Genomic DNA, 20,043 nt, shown 5'->3' on the forward strand with positions numbered 1-20,043 from the left:
GTTATATTATGAATGTATCACACAGAGCCAATGTTTTAAAGAAGTAGTTTTTCTCATTTTACAGTTTGTTACCATAGTTTATCGTAGAGAAACCTGCAAGAAGGATGTGTGTCATGCGCTGGAAATATATTCTCTTACAATGGGATATTAACAACGATGCATTCCACATGACTGATAGGTCGGAAACTGAAGCGATCTAACATTTTAAACTGTTTTAAGTACAGAACCATGTAGCCTTACGACTATTGTGTGTTTATGTTCTCTCTTACCAATAAACTCCTGGTACTGATCCAACACAATAGAAAAATACTTTAAAATTGATAGCGTAGTTGATGTACATAAAATGTTTTGAACCCCATCAGTCTGGAGCTCCATTATGCATAACAACTACCTGTTTCTTGTTCTTCTTAATAGTCTGCTATTAAAACACTTTCAAATCTGTTAGTATACACCGATAAGGGGTGCTAACCTCCTCGACATGGGCGCTTCTGGAGTAATCTTGTGCACTTGGATGGACGAGGACTCGGCAAGGTCCATTCATTCACGAGACACGGAATGTAGCGGTCTACTTCTGGTCAGCTGCAGATTAAATCGGTGACGGTGCTGCACGGCGGGTTGGTCAAAGACAGTGTGAAGGGGTCTTTCAGTCTCTAATTTTATCCCACGACTGTGAGAATGCTCTGTGACTCCCATGTGCATAGAGATAGATTGTAAATTATGCACTATGCTCAAGGTGCTAGAAATACGTAAAGCACTGTCTGGTACACTTTGATGATGCATATGTTCGAGAATTAACAATTAATGGATGTCCTGCACAGTCATATATCTACATGTGCAGTGATACTCGCAAAATAGAGAATGGGCGGTTTAGCGATGATACTGAAACTGGGAAACACACTGTCGCATCATTGGTCGGTGTTGAAATTACTGTAAAATTGCTAAAACTGTTCACACTACCAACTGTGATGCTTATTATTACAGTATATCGACGGTGTCTTTTCCATCCCATCCATCCACTGGTACGCTGTTGGTTACCACATAATGACTGACTGGCATCGTTTGTTTGAGATGGAGAAAAAGTTTTGGTGGAAGCTTTTTGGGGATGACTAGCACCGAAAAAGTGATAATGTACATGACTGCAATATGAGGAATTAGTCGAAATGGAATGCAAAACCATCCGCTACTCCGTCACTGTGACAGATGAATATAAATGCAGAGGTCGTCACTTCGGACAGCAGTTTGGAAACTCTCCACAACACTGCCAAACTACAGTATAGTCTGTGGGATAAGGTAACCATCCTACCATACAGGTGATGAAACTTTAAATTGGTCTGTGCAGTGGATCAATACCTGTATATTTAATAGGATTATCACATGCATTTGGTGCTGGAACACATACGGAATTTGTTTTCGATGTATAGGAGGAGGGCGATGCAGTAAAAATCATATCGAGTTCTCTATCGGATGCAGTTAGTGGAGCTTTCATAGGTCGTAATTTTCTCTGTTGGATGGTATAGAATAACAATGATAGAAAGTCGGGATGATAGACGTGAATGGGCCCTGAGGGCGCGAATCTGCTTCGGAATGCAGTATCTGTATGTAGTTTGGAGAAGCACAACAATGCAATAGCAAAATCCTCGCCCTTCTCCCAGTTCCCGTACTGTCTTTTATACTACTTTTCTGCAGGAGCAGGTTTCATTTGGCTCTGACCTTACACATCTTGCACAGTTGGCGGAGCTACGACAACGTGTTCCTGTTTCCATCGAATGTCAAACCACAGTCCTGTCGCACTAACTGAGCTTAGCCTATTTCTACAGGGGTTGCAGAAGGTGGTAGATATAGCTTTCTCCGACTTCTGCTTAGTTCCGACTTAAATTGGAACAATCACATGCACAAAGCTGCAGAAATGGCAGCAGTTGCAAGAGATAGAGGAACTATCTAAACTTTTACTGAAGCAAATAGGTTCGAAAAAGGTGGCTCGTTTCGAGATATGAGAGTGCCAGAAATATGATTCACTAGCGGCTGTAATCAATAAAGACCTTCTCCATCGGATACAACGCAGGTATGTGGTTAAATGGAAAGACTTGATTCCAAATCATAGAAATCATTTCTACCGAAAGCGTAGCACTAGAGATCTGGAAAGCTAGTGTACATTCCTTACGACCTCAATCAGCACACCATCTACTGTTCGTGTACCTTCTCAATCAACCATCGCCTATAACCCAGTCGATATATTACTGAACCTCTGACGTGGCATTGAGACAGAATGCGATATAAATACTGGAGAAATATCTAGCGGCGGCATGAGAGAGTTGCAAATATCAGTTTCATACGACACTCCTTAGCCGAATACTTTCTAAATTTGGTAATTGTGTTACGAGTTTACACCATTTCCGATGTGTAATCGCTCTGTTGGTTTGATAATATACACTCCGGTGATCACCATCAGTATTCAGTGTCGCAGTATTTGCCTGGAAAAACCATTTCATTCGGAGGTAATGCCATACCTCGATTTATATAGCCGATATAGCGTTTAACATGGATACTTGCAGAACCAAGACCGCTTGTGATAGTAATATGGTCATGTTTTTTTAACATCTGGTGGTTTATAAGACGATTGCGTCTCTCTTTCTAAGACACAGTGGTACCACTCGCAAGAAAAACTTGTGAGACATGTCTACCCATCGCTGATTTTCGGTCAGTATTATTTCATATCGCCAGCAATCAGTTATTGGCGGAGTATTATATTTAGTAGCAGGGGATGCATGATAGGTTCGCCTTGAGCATCCAGCTTATAAAGTATGTGTGTGTGTTCCGAGATGGGCAAAGGGAATGGTTATGTCCAGTCGTGAGGAAGGTATGGATTTGACGTGGAATAGTGTGATAGCAAAGGGGACAGTATGTCGGGTTGAGAGGCACCAACATGCCTTGCTCATACTGTGGCATCAAGCAGTCAGGCCTGCAAGATGAGTGGTCTGCCAAGCGAGTGGATTCATTTTTTATTTATCAAGTAACATGAGCTCTAGTACTCACAATTAAGTTACAAATTTTTTCCTGTTTGAATATTAACCAATGGAAACGGATAACGCACATCTGACTATTAAAAATTTACACAACTCTGATTGTTCACTACGCACTGGCAATACCACATTTTCGTTCTTATTCAACGGCTTTGATCAACACATGGCCAGCGCACTGAATATGAATGGCGCACACATTATAAATTCTGGGTATCATGGCAACATACTATTCGAAGGAAAAGGCCACCAATCTTTTTCTTTTCACTATCTTATTTATTCCGAAAAATTCTATAACCTAAACACACAAATTCTATAACGTACAACAATAACACATGAGAAATTCCGCCCAGTGAGCATGGCTTTACATTGGTGATTCTCTATCTTATGGTCTCGTAATTATTTAACGCTACAGTGCACTTCCTGGGTAGGATGATGGATCTTTTTCTATATCTCACTCTTCGACTCTCACACCCATCATCACGAAAATTTCCTCCAGACCAAGTGGTACAAAAAAAAGGAACATGCGTAACCCACTGCCTCTGAAACTATCTTGTTACTCTCCCATGCCAATCACACATACTTAAATTTCATGAAATACATCACACTGGCAGCATACAATACAAAGAATAGTCACAACGTTATAATCACATCACTTTCAGCTTTCCCACTTCAATTAGTATTCATCCCAGTTTCACACGACACTGCCCCACTTCGTAACTTTTCTTTGCTACTATGGACTCTGGAGGATATATGCACGTCTTCCTGTGTAATGCAAGCCAAGTGGCGTTGCTGGATAGACGGCTGACTCACCTTGCTTCATTCTCAGAGTATTATAGTTTCAATCAAGCGTCACACGGAAACATAACACGCAAAGTAATATTAAGAACATATTCATCACACACGCGAGTCCTCAACTGATGCCATGGACGAGTACTTCTCTTTATCCCTTGTCTCATACACAGATTGAGACTCACGCAGTACTCACCTCGTGGAAGTACTCGTCTCTAATTTCAAGTCCTGCACACGCCATTTCTTAAATATTTCCAACTTATAGTACACACGCTAGTAATTCAGCTTAACTTAAGCTCTCGGAAGCATTTCAACTTATTGCTACATGTGGTTTCATTGTGACCATTGGTCACTTCCAAAGATTACTACGATCCCCTTAATATTACATGCCTGACATTTAATTCTCCCCACAAAAGTTCCTGAAATAGAGAAATTATTATTCCAAACTACTCTTAAGTATTTCACATGCATACCATGTCTCCACTCTTTTGTCTTTACGGAGCACACCTAAGACAGGTCTTACCAACACTAGATCCAGCGGCAGAGTGCTGAAAAATGGCTGTTCTTCAGGTCATCTCGCACCTCTGTCGAGGTGAGGGAAGACCATGCTACCGTATTGGTCAGCCACATTTCAGGCGCTCAAAGCTCCGGTAAGTTTCATCTCTTTGGTTCCACCAAAGGTGACCAAAGGATCGTCTCAAAGATGATCATATATTCACATTCACTACCTGCAGTTAGCAGACGACCATACATTCATTCATTTCACAGATCTCACCAAACTGGATGTAGGGATTTATTTTGTGGGAGTGCACATGTGATCAATTAAATAAATAAATAGTCATTCTTTCCCACACTGGTATCCGGCTTCGCTGTATTAATTGAAATTGAGTTATTATTAGAAAAAGTATGTTGTACTGACAAGAATAACGAAGAATGTTGTACCGATTTTCAATGTCGGGCGATACTGTACCCTTTGAAGGTCATAAGAATGGTACAGATATTTATATTTCCAGAGACACAGCCGTCAGCAGGGTGTATTTCCGATACTTCGCTCATTGTCGAATGTCGTCCAATTGAGACCACGATCGTAATATTATCTGTAAGTACAGTGATAAAATATATATGTGGCCGGTTTCCTAGGATGATTCTGTCTGCGCCAGTGGCCTGTGGCGGGAATGATTCACGTTTCTGGCTAGTGGTAGGAGGTGTTCGAATGGAGAGGCCTGTTGGGATGCAGGAATGTATCTGACTTAACCGTGTCGTCCTCTAGACGGCCGAATAGCGATCTAACAGTATGTGGTGGATAGCTTTCGTGATCGCGTGGAAATTTGAGAAGATTCAATATGGATGTGTGTTTGCGCTGGACTATTACTCCCTCCCATGTAAATTGTCCTGTTGACTGCTTCTACACATTTCGCGCCTTTATTTAGTTGAGAGAATATCGATTGTGGTGTGTGCATCTAGCAGGTGAATGACGGGCAGAAGACACGATTACAGGTTTTCTAGACGTGAGAAACACCTTAGTTGACTTTGTAAATTATAGGGATGATTTGGAATCTGTTAAATCACCAACATGGGTATTCGCTAGTGGAAATATCAGTTGCCTCTTTTTTCGAGTTTTCACGTTAAGGTCTTTCTAGTTACTCAATGTTTTACCCCACGTTCCACCTCGCTAAAGTTTCGGGTTTCTAGAGAAATAATTTCCAGCCTATATCTACGAAATTATGTTGCGTGAGCGATCGGGAGCGTACTGCTATGTGCTTGATATCAAGAAGTATCGCGTAAATGGTATAATATTCTGGCACACCGTGTGAAAATACATGTGTTCTTGTAATCCCAGAGTCTGGAGATGGGTGTAGAAAGCAAGTAAGCAAATAGGTCAGGGCCAGAAGCAGTGATGCCTTTGTGCCAAGGCGAAACTGACCCAGACTTTGTCCAACTGTCATTGCAGTATATGTGTGAGTGTGTGGTGGCCGCTGCTGCGTGTCCTATCGTGAGGGAGGTATAGATTCAGCACATCAATAGTCATAAGGTGAATAAAAGATTTTTTTTACGTTGAAAATTATGTGTACTATAGATACTGAGATTGTTCCTTAACCACGGTCGTAAAGAGGAGACATATCCAGTACATTGCTCGGTGTCAGACTGCGGCAGCATTCCTAATAATTAATTGTAGGTACACTGATAATATGTGTCCGGTTACAAATATTGTTGAGAGTCTGGAAATACCCATAGAGAGCATAGCAGTAAGCAAGCAGGTCAGCGCCTGAAACAGCATCTCTGTGGACGCCTTTGTTCCCAGATGGGGCTTGCCCATCCTTTGTACACCAGTTCAGAGAGTCCGAGAAATCTTCTGGCTTATGACGATTTGGCTCGCGGCTCCCCCTGGGCGGGCAAATGGTGGACTAATACCCAGCTGCCTTTGGGACCTATATAGCTTGTGGAAAATTGAGAAGATTCAATACAACGAGTGTTTGTGCTGAGAATATTGATAGCAGTCGAACTGCTACCACTCAAGTCCTCCTGGGGTGTGAGGGTCGTCCACGGCCAGCTGGCCTTTCTCTGGTTGACATGCGCTTCCACAGCTGCGGTCATGGGCCGCGTTTATGGCGGCCGTTTCCTCTGTCGGCTCTCCACAGGGGCACAGTGAGTACATGGAATGTATTTGACATATGTAGACCACCTTGTGAGGTTTAACTGTCAGTGCAATATGACGATCTGTAAAAAATAGTTTCAATCCCGTCTCCAGCCATCCTGATTTAGGTTTTCTGTGATTTCCCTAAATCGTTTCAGGCAAATGCCGGGATGGTTCCTTTGAAAGGGCACGGCCGATTTCCTTCCCAATCCTTCCCTAACCCGAGCTTGCGCTCCGTCTCTAATGACCTCGTTGTCGACGGGACGTTAAACACTAACCACCACCTACAAAATAGTTTTTTGCCGCTGAAAGTCTCGTCTCCAGAAAAAAGAGGCGGACAGTGCTACCACACCGGCAGCATCAGTAATTTGGAGGGTAAATTCAGTAAAATCCCGTCAGAATGCTCCATTCATTCACCAGATGTCCTTCGTGCTGGGGCATAGGAGCCTCTACAAACTTGCAACATGGATGCAAGGTATCTATGGAAAGTTCTGAGAAAGCAAGTGTTCAGAGACAAGTTGAAGCAGTCCATCCATCTCCAGCGGGGATGCCGTAACTCATCCGCCACTATGGCATTAGAACATCTCCAGACCAGTAGCTGTAGGGCACCGAAAATTCCAGCCATTTTTCTCTTCTGTAGGACAGTGCTTCGAATTCTGTTTGCATAATTGTTCCGATTTTCCCGTCTGTGCTTAGACAGTGCTCTCTTTCTAAACGACAAGAATGCTCTTATGATTAACGGTGTTTTCGCGAGGGTGCAAAGACATGGTGAAGGCTTTCAGCGGTGAGAACGTTTACCATTCCTGAGACGTGTGTTGAACGCAGGAGGTCACGATTTTCAGGAAGGGAACATGTGATTTCTCGTTAGAACCATCAGGAGGAAGGCATTCGGTGTTATTCTGAGCATTTTCGTAAACAGGTCTTGTTAGGGCAAAACGTTCCATGCAGACAAGCTGAGACATCACGAAAGCTCCTACAAAAGCGACGGTTAACTATTTCTGTGACACTTTACGAATTCTGAGAAGGGACTGATAAGTAATGGACGGGCTGTCCTATAAGGCTCGTGAGGAAGAATGCAGTCGGTGTTATTCTGGGTTATTTTCGTGAACAGGTCCTGTTAGAACCAGAACTTCCATGCAGACAAGCTGAGATATTACAAAAACTCCTACAAAAGCAACCGTTAACTATTTCTGCAACACTTTAAGATTTCTGGGTGGAAGATTTGGCTCTTATTTACATAGAGATGTGACATCAGTGTAACACTGACAACCTTTTAGCTGCGCCTGCGAGGGTGTGCCACTATGCAAACATCTCGCTGGTGTCTAGGTGAACACGTATTTCAACAGGAATTTCTAAGGTGTCAAGTATAAAAGGAATGCCGCCGCCTCATGCTTGTGGGACCCGACCAGACACCTGTGCCTGATTCGGCAGCTGACAGCCGTGTCGTCACTTCGCGAGGGCCACTGGCGCACCCCAACACCTGTAGGTGTGTGTGGTGGCGTTCTGTGTGGTCCAGTGGACAGGGTGGCGGCGGGTGGTCCGTGCTTCGCGATCGAAAGATGTTTAACTGTATAATTACGTGTAATGTGTGTTTCATGACTGTATTCCTTGCGTGATCAGAAAAAAGGGTGATCGATTTATTTACACCACTGACCATTAAAATTGCTACACCAAGAAGAAATGCAGATGATAAACGAGTATTCATTGGACAAATATATTATACTACAACTGACATGTGATTACATTCTCACGCAATTCGAGTGCATAGATCCTGAGAAATCAGTACCCAGAACAACCACCTCTGGCCGTGATAACGGCCTTGATACGCCTGGGCATTGAGTCAGAGCTTGGATGGCGTGTACAGGCACAGCTGCCCATGCAGCTATAACACGATACCACAGTTCATCAAGAGTAGTGACTGGCGTATTGTGACGATCCAGTTGCTCGGCCACCATTGACCAGACATTTTCAATTGGTGAGAGATCTCGAGAATATGCTGGCCAGGGCAGCAGTCGAACATTTTCGGTATCCAGAAAGGCCCGTACAGGACCTGCAACATGCTGTCGTGCATTATCCTGCTGAAATGTAGGGTTTCGCAGGGATCAAATGAAGGGTAGAGCCACGGGTCGTAACGCATCTGAAATGTAACGTCCACTGTTCAAAGTGCCGTCAGTCCGAACAAGAGGTAACCGAGGTGTGTAACCAATGGCACCCCATACCATCGCGCCGGGTGATACGCCAGTATGGCGATGACGAGTACACGCTTCCAATGTGTGTTCACCGCGATGTCGCCAAACACGGATGCGACTGTCATGATGCTGTAAACAGAACCTGGATTCATCCGAAAAAATGACGTTTTGCCATTCGTGCACACAGGTTCGTCGTTGAGTACACCATCGCAGGCGCTCCCGTCTGTGGCGCAGCGTCAAGGGTAACCGCAGCCATGGTCTCCGAGCTGATAGTCCATGCTGCTGCAAACGTCGTCGAACTGTTCGTGCAGATGGTTTTTGTCTTGCAAACGTCCCCATCTGTTGACTCAGGGATCGACACGTGGCTGCACGATCCGTTACAGCCATGCGGATAAGACACCTGTCATCTCGACTGCTAGTGATACGAGGCCGTTGCGATCCAGCATGGCGTTCCGTATTACCCTCCTGAACCCACTGATTCCATATTCTGCTAACAGTCATTGGATCTCGACCAACGCGAGCAGCAATGTCGTGATACGATAAACCGCAATCGCGATAGGCTTCAATCCGACCTTTATCAAAGTCGGAAACGTGATGGAACGGATGTCTCCTCCTTACACGAGGCATCACAACAACGTTTCACCAGGCAACGCCGGTCAACTGCTGTTTGTGTATGCGAAATCGGTTGGAAACTTTCCTCATGTCAGCACGTTGTAGGTGTCGCCACCGGCGCCAACCTTGTGTGAATGTTCTGAAAAGCTAATCATTTGCATATCACAGCATCGTCTTCCTGTCAGTTAAATTTCGCGTCTCTAGCACGTCATCTTCGAGGTGTAGCAATTTTAATGGCCAGTCGCGTACTTCTTACAATACCTGAATCTTACCAAACAGCAGAGAATGATGGGCTAGAGAAATCCAACCCCCACATAGTGAATTTTTTATAAATAAACAATATATCCTTGAATTTTCCTTCGTGAGATCCTTCCTCTCCACCGCAGAGCCGCCAATTTCCAGGTAGAGGAGTGGAGGGGTCAGATTGAAGGGGGCAGGGGAGGGGGAGGGAGCTGAGTTACTAGAGGGGCGACAGCTTATAATTAGTGAGCGTGTCTGCAGAGCATTTTACATGCATTATTTCGGTGATTTACGAGAGTTGCATTGTATTCAATGACTTTGAGTTTATATTTCCCATATCTGTAACAATTTCAGAGTTGTTTATAACTCTTTATGGCATTTATGAGGTGAGATGGATAACGTCATACTGGCATAATATTTCACATCGTTTCTCTGTTCATGTTAGCAAATCCTTTTCTTATAAAATCTATAAAAGTGTTTCCCTGTTGAATTCAAGTATCTTTTCTATTACTTCTTGTAGTGTAAAAACACTGTCAGTTGGCGAATGTCATATCTAAAACCCGATTTCTCTGCAGGCATATTTTTTCATAATATTTTTAGTCTTGCATTCAAGACTTTAGCAGTCTTCTTTAGTTTGATAACTAAGCATGACGCCAGAGTAGCATTTGGATTTAGAGATACCGGTAACTGAACATGGCACAGAATAAGTGCTGCTCGCTCCAGCTCCTAGATTCCCAAGATCAACCATTCTAAAAATTTCTGACGTTACAAATATCACCTGCAGCACCCAGTCGACTTACATTCTTTAGTTTCATAGCAAACCATGCAGCTAGATTAACGGTCCAATCAGGTGATACTGGCAGTTGTTTATAGCAGATGATGATGTAGTCGTGTGACGTGGGCCTCCCGCCGGGTAGACCGCTCGCCTGGTGCAAGTCTTTCAATTTGACGCCACTTCGGCGACTTGCGCGTCGATGGGGATGAAATGAGGAGGACAACACAACACCCAGTCCCTGAGCGGGGAAAATCTCCGACCCAGCCGGGAATCGAACCCGGGCCCTTAGGATTGACAGTCTGTCGCGCTGACCAGGTACCGGGGGCGGACCGTTTATAGCAGAAAATACGCACTCGGCGAGCCACAATCCCTAACTTCAGAGGTCAATATGTAAATAAATTCACACAAGCGTTATCTGTCGCCTGTAGTTTCGACGTCTACAGTCCTTTCGTCCAATAACAAAAAAATGGTTCAAATGGCTCTGAGCACTATGGGACTCAACTGCTGAGGTCATTAGTCCCCTAGAACTTAGAACTAGTTAAACCTAACTAACCTAAGGACATCACAAACATCCATGCCCGAGGCAGGATTCGAACCTGCGACCGTAGCGGTCTTGCGGTTCCAGACGGCAGCGCCTTTAACCGCACGGCCACTTCGGCCGGCGTCCAATAACAATACATGAAGCCAGATTAACGGTCCAATTCGGGAGTGCTGGTAGCTAAATACGGCAAAAAATACGCGCCAGCCACCCAGGTTCCTAACTTCATAGGTTAATAACTTAATAAATTTCCCCTATCGCAATGTGCCATTTAGAGCAAACATAATACGCTCCTTTAGTTCAGTGACAAAACCTGAAGACAGATTAATGGTCAGGACCCTACCTCACTGGCAAATCGCTCAGTAAATTCCCGCCACCACAATATGCCACTTGCAGCATCCAGTCTACATTCCTTTAGTTAAATAACACAACATGAAGCCAGATCTATGATCTAATTAAGAGGTACAAGCTGATGAATATGACAGAAAATATGCACTGTCCTCTTCCACACCTAAATTCGGTGGTGAGTCATTCAACAGATTTCCTCCATCACAACATCAGAGTGCTGTGGTGCTCCTGGGTACGCCCTCTGTTGCCTTGTGGTCAACAGGAATACTGACGACGTCAGAAAGTTGCAGCGGTGTGATGGCCACTTGGCATCCGTGTCCTGCTTTGTTTACATCAATAAGAAGAGTGTGTCTGCCTGCGTTAGTAACGTGTGGACCCGAGTTAGCAGAGCCAGTGACATATTCGTCCACTTAATTCCCGTAGGTGGCCCCAGTTACTAGGTTGTATGTTCGTCCTGCTGTGAACTGTTATCCTCCAAGGCTGAAGTTTGTTGCTGCTGTGGCCTCTCAGGGATGACTTCCCACTGTTGCCTAAGTCCGCGATGGTGGACTGAGAATCATCAACTGGTCTGGTAAAGCTGGCTGCCTGGATCGATACCGGCTGCTGTTTGACCCATAGCATACTGGAAATCAATGTGGACACAATGTCGTGGAGGGTGCTGCTAGACTGCATGTAACTGCGCTATTGCTTGATAGGTCCCGGGAATTACGCCGGATAATATTGTAGAAGAATTATCCGGCGTAATTCCCAGGAACCTATCAAGCAGATGCAGCGCCGGGAAAGCCTCAAACAGCACAACTGCGCTATTGTCGGATGGTATACAGCGATTAGTAGTGCACTTGGTATACCGTTACACTTCTTCCAGGAACGTGCAAATTGCTACGGCACATTTTTATTAAAAGCAATTAAGACTGCAAATGTGTGTCATGCCAGAGATGGAGGAGGAAGCGAGCCAGTACGTCACAAGTGGGTCAGGTCGTTTACACATTAGACCACCGTCTGCCAAGTGAGTTCAAAATGGCTCTGAGCACTATGGGACTTAACATCTGAGGTCATCAGTCCCCTAGAACGTAGAACTACTTAAACCTAACTAACCTAAGGATATCACACACATCCATGCCCAAGGCAGGATTCGAACCTGCGACCATAGCGGTCGCGCGGTTCCAGACTGAAGCGCGTAGAACCGCTCGGCCACCAGCGGCCGGCTGCCAAGTGAGGATATGCATTCAACAGAAAGGAAACTGCGACATAAAACCAAAGGAAGTGAGACAAGCATATTTTTTAGCTCGTAATACTTTGTGCAAGAAAATTCTCTCTTACGTAAGAGCACATGGCGAGGAACTGACACAGCAGTGAACAGTCTGTTAAGTAAATATCAGCCCTGGATCTACGGTATTTCCGAACCAGGGTAAAAACTATGGTAGTGGTTCCCCCGCCCCCTCCTATTACAGTGTTCGAGACAGGACGTCAAAAATAAAATAAAAACACTTTCTCAAAAATATGTTCATTTTGTAGCGCACATATTTCTGAAGAGTTTGTTATATAAAACATATGTTCGAGGAAATGTAAGACATGTTATTTGGTCGTAAGTGTGCCAAAGTGCAGTGCCACGCCCCTTCGCAGAGCGTTTTTCTATCGCTTGTCACTGTACTACGGTCTATGGAATTCAAACGTGTATATTATGTAATGGAAGCCATCAAACATACATTCAAGCCGGCCGGGGTGGCCGAGCTGTTCTAGGCGCTACAGTCTGGAAACGCGCAACCGCTACGATCGCAGGTTCAAATCCTGCCTCGGGCATGGATGTGTGTGATGTCCTTAGGTTAGTTAGGTTTAAGTAGTTCTAAGTCCTAGGGGACTTATGACCTCAGAAGTTAAGTCCCATAGTGCTCAGAGCCATTTGAACCATACATTCAAAACATGGAAATCAAGATGTCCTGTGTTGCCTCTCCTACTTCAAGTTGAACGGTTTGACATCCTACCATGTATAGTCCTCACAGTTAATACTGGGTGGGATTGTTTGTGACCGGGAGAATAAGACTTCTTCAGAAAATTTGTACTCTTTATTGCCTATTAGCTAACAACTTTCCCTTTTGTGTGACATAAAATTAAATATGGGAAATAAAAAACTAGTAGAGAGAAGCAAGACAGTGCATTTTTTCAATCATTGGGTCCCAGCAATCTTTTTCTGTAATCTTGTTACAGTTTTTCTCTGCTGTCCTTTCTGGGAAAGAATCTATTACCTCATGAAAGCTCATCAAACGTTTTTCTACATGAAAATTCAAAATGTCTTAGTTTAATACTGAAAAAGCTGTCAATACGAATAGCACCCAAGACTGGTGTGGTTTCTCGATTTGATTACGTCTACTTTGACGCTGTCTGAGAGTTTAAACGAAATAGGCCTTTCTAATATTGTAGCAATAGTAACACACGCCAAATAAGCGAGACTGCTTTGGCACAAATTGCCATTTTTACCTATCTCATAAATAACATGACAGAACATAATTCACGACGTACAAGCATAAAGCGCTTAATAGGCTTACTGCAAGCAAATAGGTTTAAGTTTGGAAATAGTTCCACATTTCATTCATACGCTCCAGTTTCTCAAGCATAAGATCGAAAGTAGTTGGTGGTGGTGGTTGTATGAAATTTTTATGTAAATTTGCAATCGTCATATTCTTCCATATAATTTGTGTGATGTCCCCGTTTCTTCTCCTTGCTCATTCTAACAAACAATCTTGTCATCACTAATTCTGTAACTATTCCTGCCATTGCCAAAGCTTATTCTCCGGTTCACTTCGCTAACCTTGCCAGAATCATCGCTTCAGTTATCCCGCGTTTATTCTCTGGTTAGGTATTATTATGTGCTCGTATAACGCGCTTTCCGCGCTATTCGAGAATAGAACTTAAGCGGCTGCTAACCGGGGACTGTACAACATGGCCCTCAGTAGTGTAGCGATCTGGCAAAATTTTCTGTCAAAATTATATTTTCTTGGAAACACAGAGAAGATAATACGTAATCTTTCTAACCTGTTATTCCTGTTGGTCGTTTATTTCCACTCTGGTAGTGTGAATCTACGGATTTCGCTAATAATAGGCTATTTACCTATGTCCAAAGTATGGATCGGATTATTGTTATTCGGAGAGATTACAGCATTCAAATCGCGTTTACGGTCAATATTCTCACAAAATATCTTATTTTTATGTAATTACAGCTTAACAAATCATTAAACATCAAGATTTGTTCACGTGATCGAAAACTAATTGGCTGAAGCTCTGGTGACGTCACAGACTAGGAGTAAGACGAAGCTACAAGTGTGTTACAGGAGTGTTAGACGAAGTTATTAGGTTCTTACGTACTTTTCCGCAAATACTTTAGCTATTTAGTACTGGGAAAACACGTTTACAACTTTTAAGTAACGATAGAAAGGAATAGTGGAAACCTTACGAAAATCGATGCGTTTATGCTCCACTTATTTGGGGATTCTTTTCCCTGCAACATCATTAAACACGCTCAAAACCAAGGAATTGGGGAACTTTTACAAATAGGTCCGTATCTTATACATAGAGTGTCGACTACCAGTCGTGAAATACAACCCAAAGCACAATAGAATTGTTCTTGGCAAGTCATAGCGCTGGTTTGCGGTGTACAAGGTGCGCGCTGTGGCGCATCCGCTAGCGCATGTAACTATGGATGAGAAAACAGGTTCCAGTCTTGGAAAGGTCAGACATTTTTAATAGTTTCACAAGAACTAATTGCAGCAGTTGTTTCGATGGTGGAATATATATTTTGTACAGCTTCACATTGATCTTAGTCTGAGAAATGGATAACTGAGGATAAATGCCTCTACTTTGGGTAAAAGCAATTACCTTTTTTTGGGAAGCATTGCTAGCAATGAAGGTATCAACCATAATCCCACAGTAAAATGAGGTGTAGGACGATGAGGTTTTGTATGCGGCGAGATATAAAGCATATGCAACATGGAGGTAATGAACTTTAAGAGCTGTGCTGTTTGTGAGTGTAAATTAAAGTCAGTGTCTTAAGCAGACTTTACTTCGTCTTACGTATAACAATGAAACTTCAGAAGCTTAAAACAATAAGGATCCTTGCTGGACAGTACGATGTTTAAAAAAACATTGTTTCTATTACAGTAAAAAGTGTGTGGTCACATTAACTAGAAAATATCTTTTCGAAAGTGACATGTGTGACAAGCTATTGCAAATGTATGCGCATGTAAACTCCAAGGGAAACACGATAGTACTCTGTGTGCTGAATTTTTGTAGTTGTGATTTGTTTTACAAATAAATCAAAATATTGTTGCAGGCTAGGTTCCAATCAGCGATTAACGGATGTCTTTTAATATTAGAAATTCCACCGCTCTATCAGCCGAGCTACCAATGATGTGCACATCAGCGGATATAACAATATTTTTACTATGGGTTTAATTTTGTCGACTGATGCTATGCTTCATTGTGACTGTAGGAAAGTGTGTCTCGGAGGTAAATTAATGTTAACTTCAGAGTGCAAGACATTTTAATTAATTAATTAAGTAATTAATTACGGGAACTGGGGCATCGACGTGGTGGCATTTTGCCGGTACAGTGCAAGCAATTTTTACGCACATTCTCATTCTCTGAAACACTCAAAAACAATTTTTCAAGAGTTTTTATGGGTGTATTTATACAGTGCGGTGCTACACACAATTTGTAATCCATTTTCCGAAACGTGAATTCCAAAACAAGATATCACTGTGAATTAGGATTATGCCAATAGGAGCAGCGAGGTAGCCAGTGAAGTCACAGGCATCACGATTCGAATGGAGCGTTTTAGCGGGTTTTCAAATTATTTGAATTTCATTCGCGTTTTTATAAAGGAATACTGAAATTCAAGAAGGAAAAAAAAGCATATTATGAGAATAAAATGACAATCAGCCATTTACGATGATTTCCAGAAAAACAGTGAAATACCCTATTATAAAGACGCTTATGATTTGCACACCCAATCAATCACCCAAACAGCGATTGGTATTCACCCATTCGGGTTTCTTTGGCTCAGCTCGTATAGCCCCCTCTCCTTTTGTCTGTGGGAATTTTTTATTTTTTGATGCGACGGGGCTTCCCCTGGCAGAGACATCACGTACACTATGTACGCGTTCACCAATCAACTTCTGAGTCGTTCAGAAATCAACTTAGAATGTGTTCAGAAACCAACAGGGATACATTTCAAAATCATTTAAATAATCGATAGAGCAACATGCGCTGGATACTAGGCGCTTTGTGAAACAATTTTTTTTTCACTCTCTCTTCAAGAGCATGAAATTGCCGCCCGGGACAGATATCTCTGTTTGCCGCCGCCGCGTCCCTCTGCATCAGGGCCTGGTGAATATAGGAAGAATAAGGACGACACACGTAGTAATTACGAACCGGGCCTCGTGTCATACCCTCACACTAGCTCCCTTCAAATACTTCAGGTCTCCGGCTATCGTGATGAGTTGATCATTGTGATGGACGCATTCACAATAATAGCACTTGATTCCACGATAACAATACTGCAGTGAATCTATGTCCTAGGTGCTCCATCACGGTCTATGAACTAGATGATGATATATTTAATATGATGGTCTTCTGCTGATGAACTTTCTGCTCCTTGACACCTACTATCTACTGTTGGAGAAACTGACTGACTTTCAACTACACCATATTGCAGGGTGCTGTCAGCACTGAACTTTAACATGGCAGCCAGCCTCTTGGGGGTCCATGTTCCCATTCAACACTCAGGTGCCTCGGTGATGAAACCTATCAGGCATTATGGAAGAGATCAACTAAGCAACACCTGGTACATCGCAAATGGGTCATTGAAAATTTGGAGTGAGACGGAAGACACTCCAGCAGCTGGTACGAGACCGTTTTAGGTGGGACAATGGTCAGGCCTGCTCGCCGGAAACCCACCGCAGTGCCAGGGGTTGTCAACACCACCTGGACATGCAAATGCGGAGATGACTTGACTAACATCGGCCAGAATCCAACACGCAGCTGACTGAAGCATCAACTGAGGCTGGCGTGGAATGTTGACAACTTGTAAACATTGTGAATAAATAATGTAACTGTAATAATGTTTTACTGGCTTCAAGGAGCTTCACAGGCTCCACCAGGTACCCTGACTTCATGCAGAGGTGTCTCTGCTTGGTTCCTCCATAAACTGGTACCGAAGTGTGCACTCTGGCACTCATCAGAGTGATTTGGAATCAGAGGTGTTAAGACTCCAACGACTGGAATTTGGGGGCAGTGGTCAGCATCTCTACTGTTTGACATTGCAGCAGTAACCGCAGTGTGATAAGCATGAAAGACATCTTTCTCTTACTTTGGTTGTGAAATGGCAGAATTTAGGTGTACTGATGGGCATCGCAACTAACTTTTGTAAAACCTGTTGATTTATCAGAATTCATAGGAAATTGTAAAGAAACATAATGGTACTAGTGAGATGTACTACTTGTAATTTGGCAGGTCATAGTGAATCATGCATTAGTTCATACCAGTAACCTGTTCTGCTTGTAGACGATAGTCGCGCAGCACGTCTTTCCAAAATGCAGACCACCTCCTCCGCACCTTTTCGCACAAACGCCCTAGTTAATTGTCTGTCCTCCAGGGGTAAATTCATGATGGACAATACTGGTAGAATCAAAAATAATCGACAACATTGTCTTCACCTTCGACCGACTTTGCCGTGCTTTTTTCGGTCGTGGTGAACCTGGAGTCTTCCACTACGAAGACTGCATTTTGGTTTCAGGATCGTATCCATATACCTACGATTTGTCACCTGTCATTGCCCTATTTAACAAATCTGGGTCATTTTTAGTCCGATTAATCAGTTCTTGGCACACATCAGCCAGTATTGTCTCTGGTCACTTGACATCACTTTTGGAATGAATTTTGCAGACACTTGTTCAAATCTTCAGTAAAAATTGACTGAACTGCATAGAAACTTAAATTAAGTTCATCAACCATCTCCCTAATTGTAAGTCTACGATCAGAGCACACTATATCATGAACTTTCACAACATTTTCATTCGTTTTTGAGGTGGAAGGACAGCCAGACTGGGGCTCATCTTCAAATGATTAGCAGCCATTTTTAAATCTACAAAAACATTTGACTGGCTCATACAATTATCTCCAAAAGCTGTTTTTAACAGTTCGTAAGTCTCAGAAGCTGATTTCCTGGTCTTAAAACCAAATTTCACACAAACTCGTTGCTCCGTTTTTACGTCCATTTTCACGCAGGCAGAATCTAGCAACAAGCTCCAACAGACCCGCACTCAACCAGCTGCCACAACGAACTGAATAAAGGAAACGCAGTTTTCTGTCAGAGGGTGTTCAAGGATAAGGCAATGACTCACTCCCCACCCTCCATGTATCTGCCCGCAAACCAGTAAGCAGTAACGGATCCATTCTTAAAACTTTCCAATCCCACCTCATATAAGATAGTGGTAAACTGTGCAAAAATGCTAGGTGCTACATCAGCGATTACTAGCAACAGTATAGCTACTCTGAACAATTGTCACAATTATTAGAAGAGAATGGTCAACAGAAGTTATGCCATGATGATTTGATGGCTCAATTACACTGACGGAAAAAAAAAAAAAAAAAAAATCGCAACACCAAGGAGGAGTTGTGTAACATGAACGAAAGTTGGTAGGCATGTTTCTACAACCGAAAGATGATGTCTGTTCAATTTTTGTACCAGTTGCATAAGAGTGGCACTACTACTTTCACTATGAGAATGCAAACCAGTGGTGTAACATGCCTAGACATTTGTAAGTTGGGGCAAATGCCCAAAATTTGTAAATGCCCAGTCATTTATGCATTTTAAAGATTAATTGATAAGTGGCACTTCCAAATAAATTTTAAGCTGATATATTGTATTGGAAAAGGTGTTTTGCAACATTTTCTTCTGTGATTGGGTAACCAAGCTGAGAAAGCTGCTTCGAGCATTGGGAAGACTTATAATGGGAAATAAATTGCACTGTAAACTTAACTTTTACATCTTGAATGAGGTCAATTTTTTTTTAGGGGGGGGGGAGGAGGGGGAGGGAGGGAGGGGGGGGGGGAGAGAGAGAGAGAGAGAGAGAGAGAGAGAGAGAGAGAGAGAGAGAGAGAGAGAGAGAGAGAGAGACGCAAGTTTAAAGGTAGTTTTTGTAATAAAGTATAGTTTATGTTACGTAGCAAACCTGTAGATAGCATTTTTACTTATACTATACTATTGCATAAAAAAATTAAAATGTTGTTCTCAATCACTGTGCCCAACTTAAGCACTTTTTTCGAATTCTGAGGACACTAACACTTTTTGATTTGCTTTTCCATTTTGTTGGAATGTGACTTTGTATTCTTTACAAAAATATTTCTCTTTTTCTGTTTAAAAGTTCCAAACAGGTTTTTTTTTCCTCATCTTGCAACTGTTCAATAGCATAATGTGTATGGGACTGTGAATAAAACGGAGACGAGGTTATGTTCCTTCTCATTCAACCACATAGATTTGAATGAATGTCAGATGATCAGAGCAGTGTTTCCAATTCCATGTAACTAAACAACCCACAGCATTTCATGAATTACCTGAAATTACCATCCACTCACTCAAAATCTCAAAGAAAGAAAGAGAGAGAGAGAGAGAGAGAGAGAGAGAGAGAGAGAGAGAGAAGAGTAGAACAGGTAAAAATAAACAGGACATTATCAATGACAAGCAGCTGTCAGCAACATGTGCCCTTTCTTTGTAGAAGTTTGTTCTTAGTAATTAAGGAAAGTGTAAATATTTACTAACTTTTAATACTGAGTTTCATTTTATTTCCCTACTTTATACATTATAGCAGTAAAAACATTAAAAAGTACTTGTTTTATAAATGCCC

Source organism: Schistocerca americana, chromosome X, assembly GCF_021461395.2.
Source record: "Schistocerca americana isolate TAMUIC-IGC-003095 chromosome X, iqSchAmer2.1, whole genome shotgun sequence".
In the NCBI taxonomy this organism is placed as follows: Eukaryota; Metazoa; Arthropoda; class Insecta; order Orthoptera; family Acrididae; genus Schistocerca; species Schistocerca americana.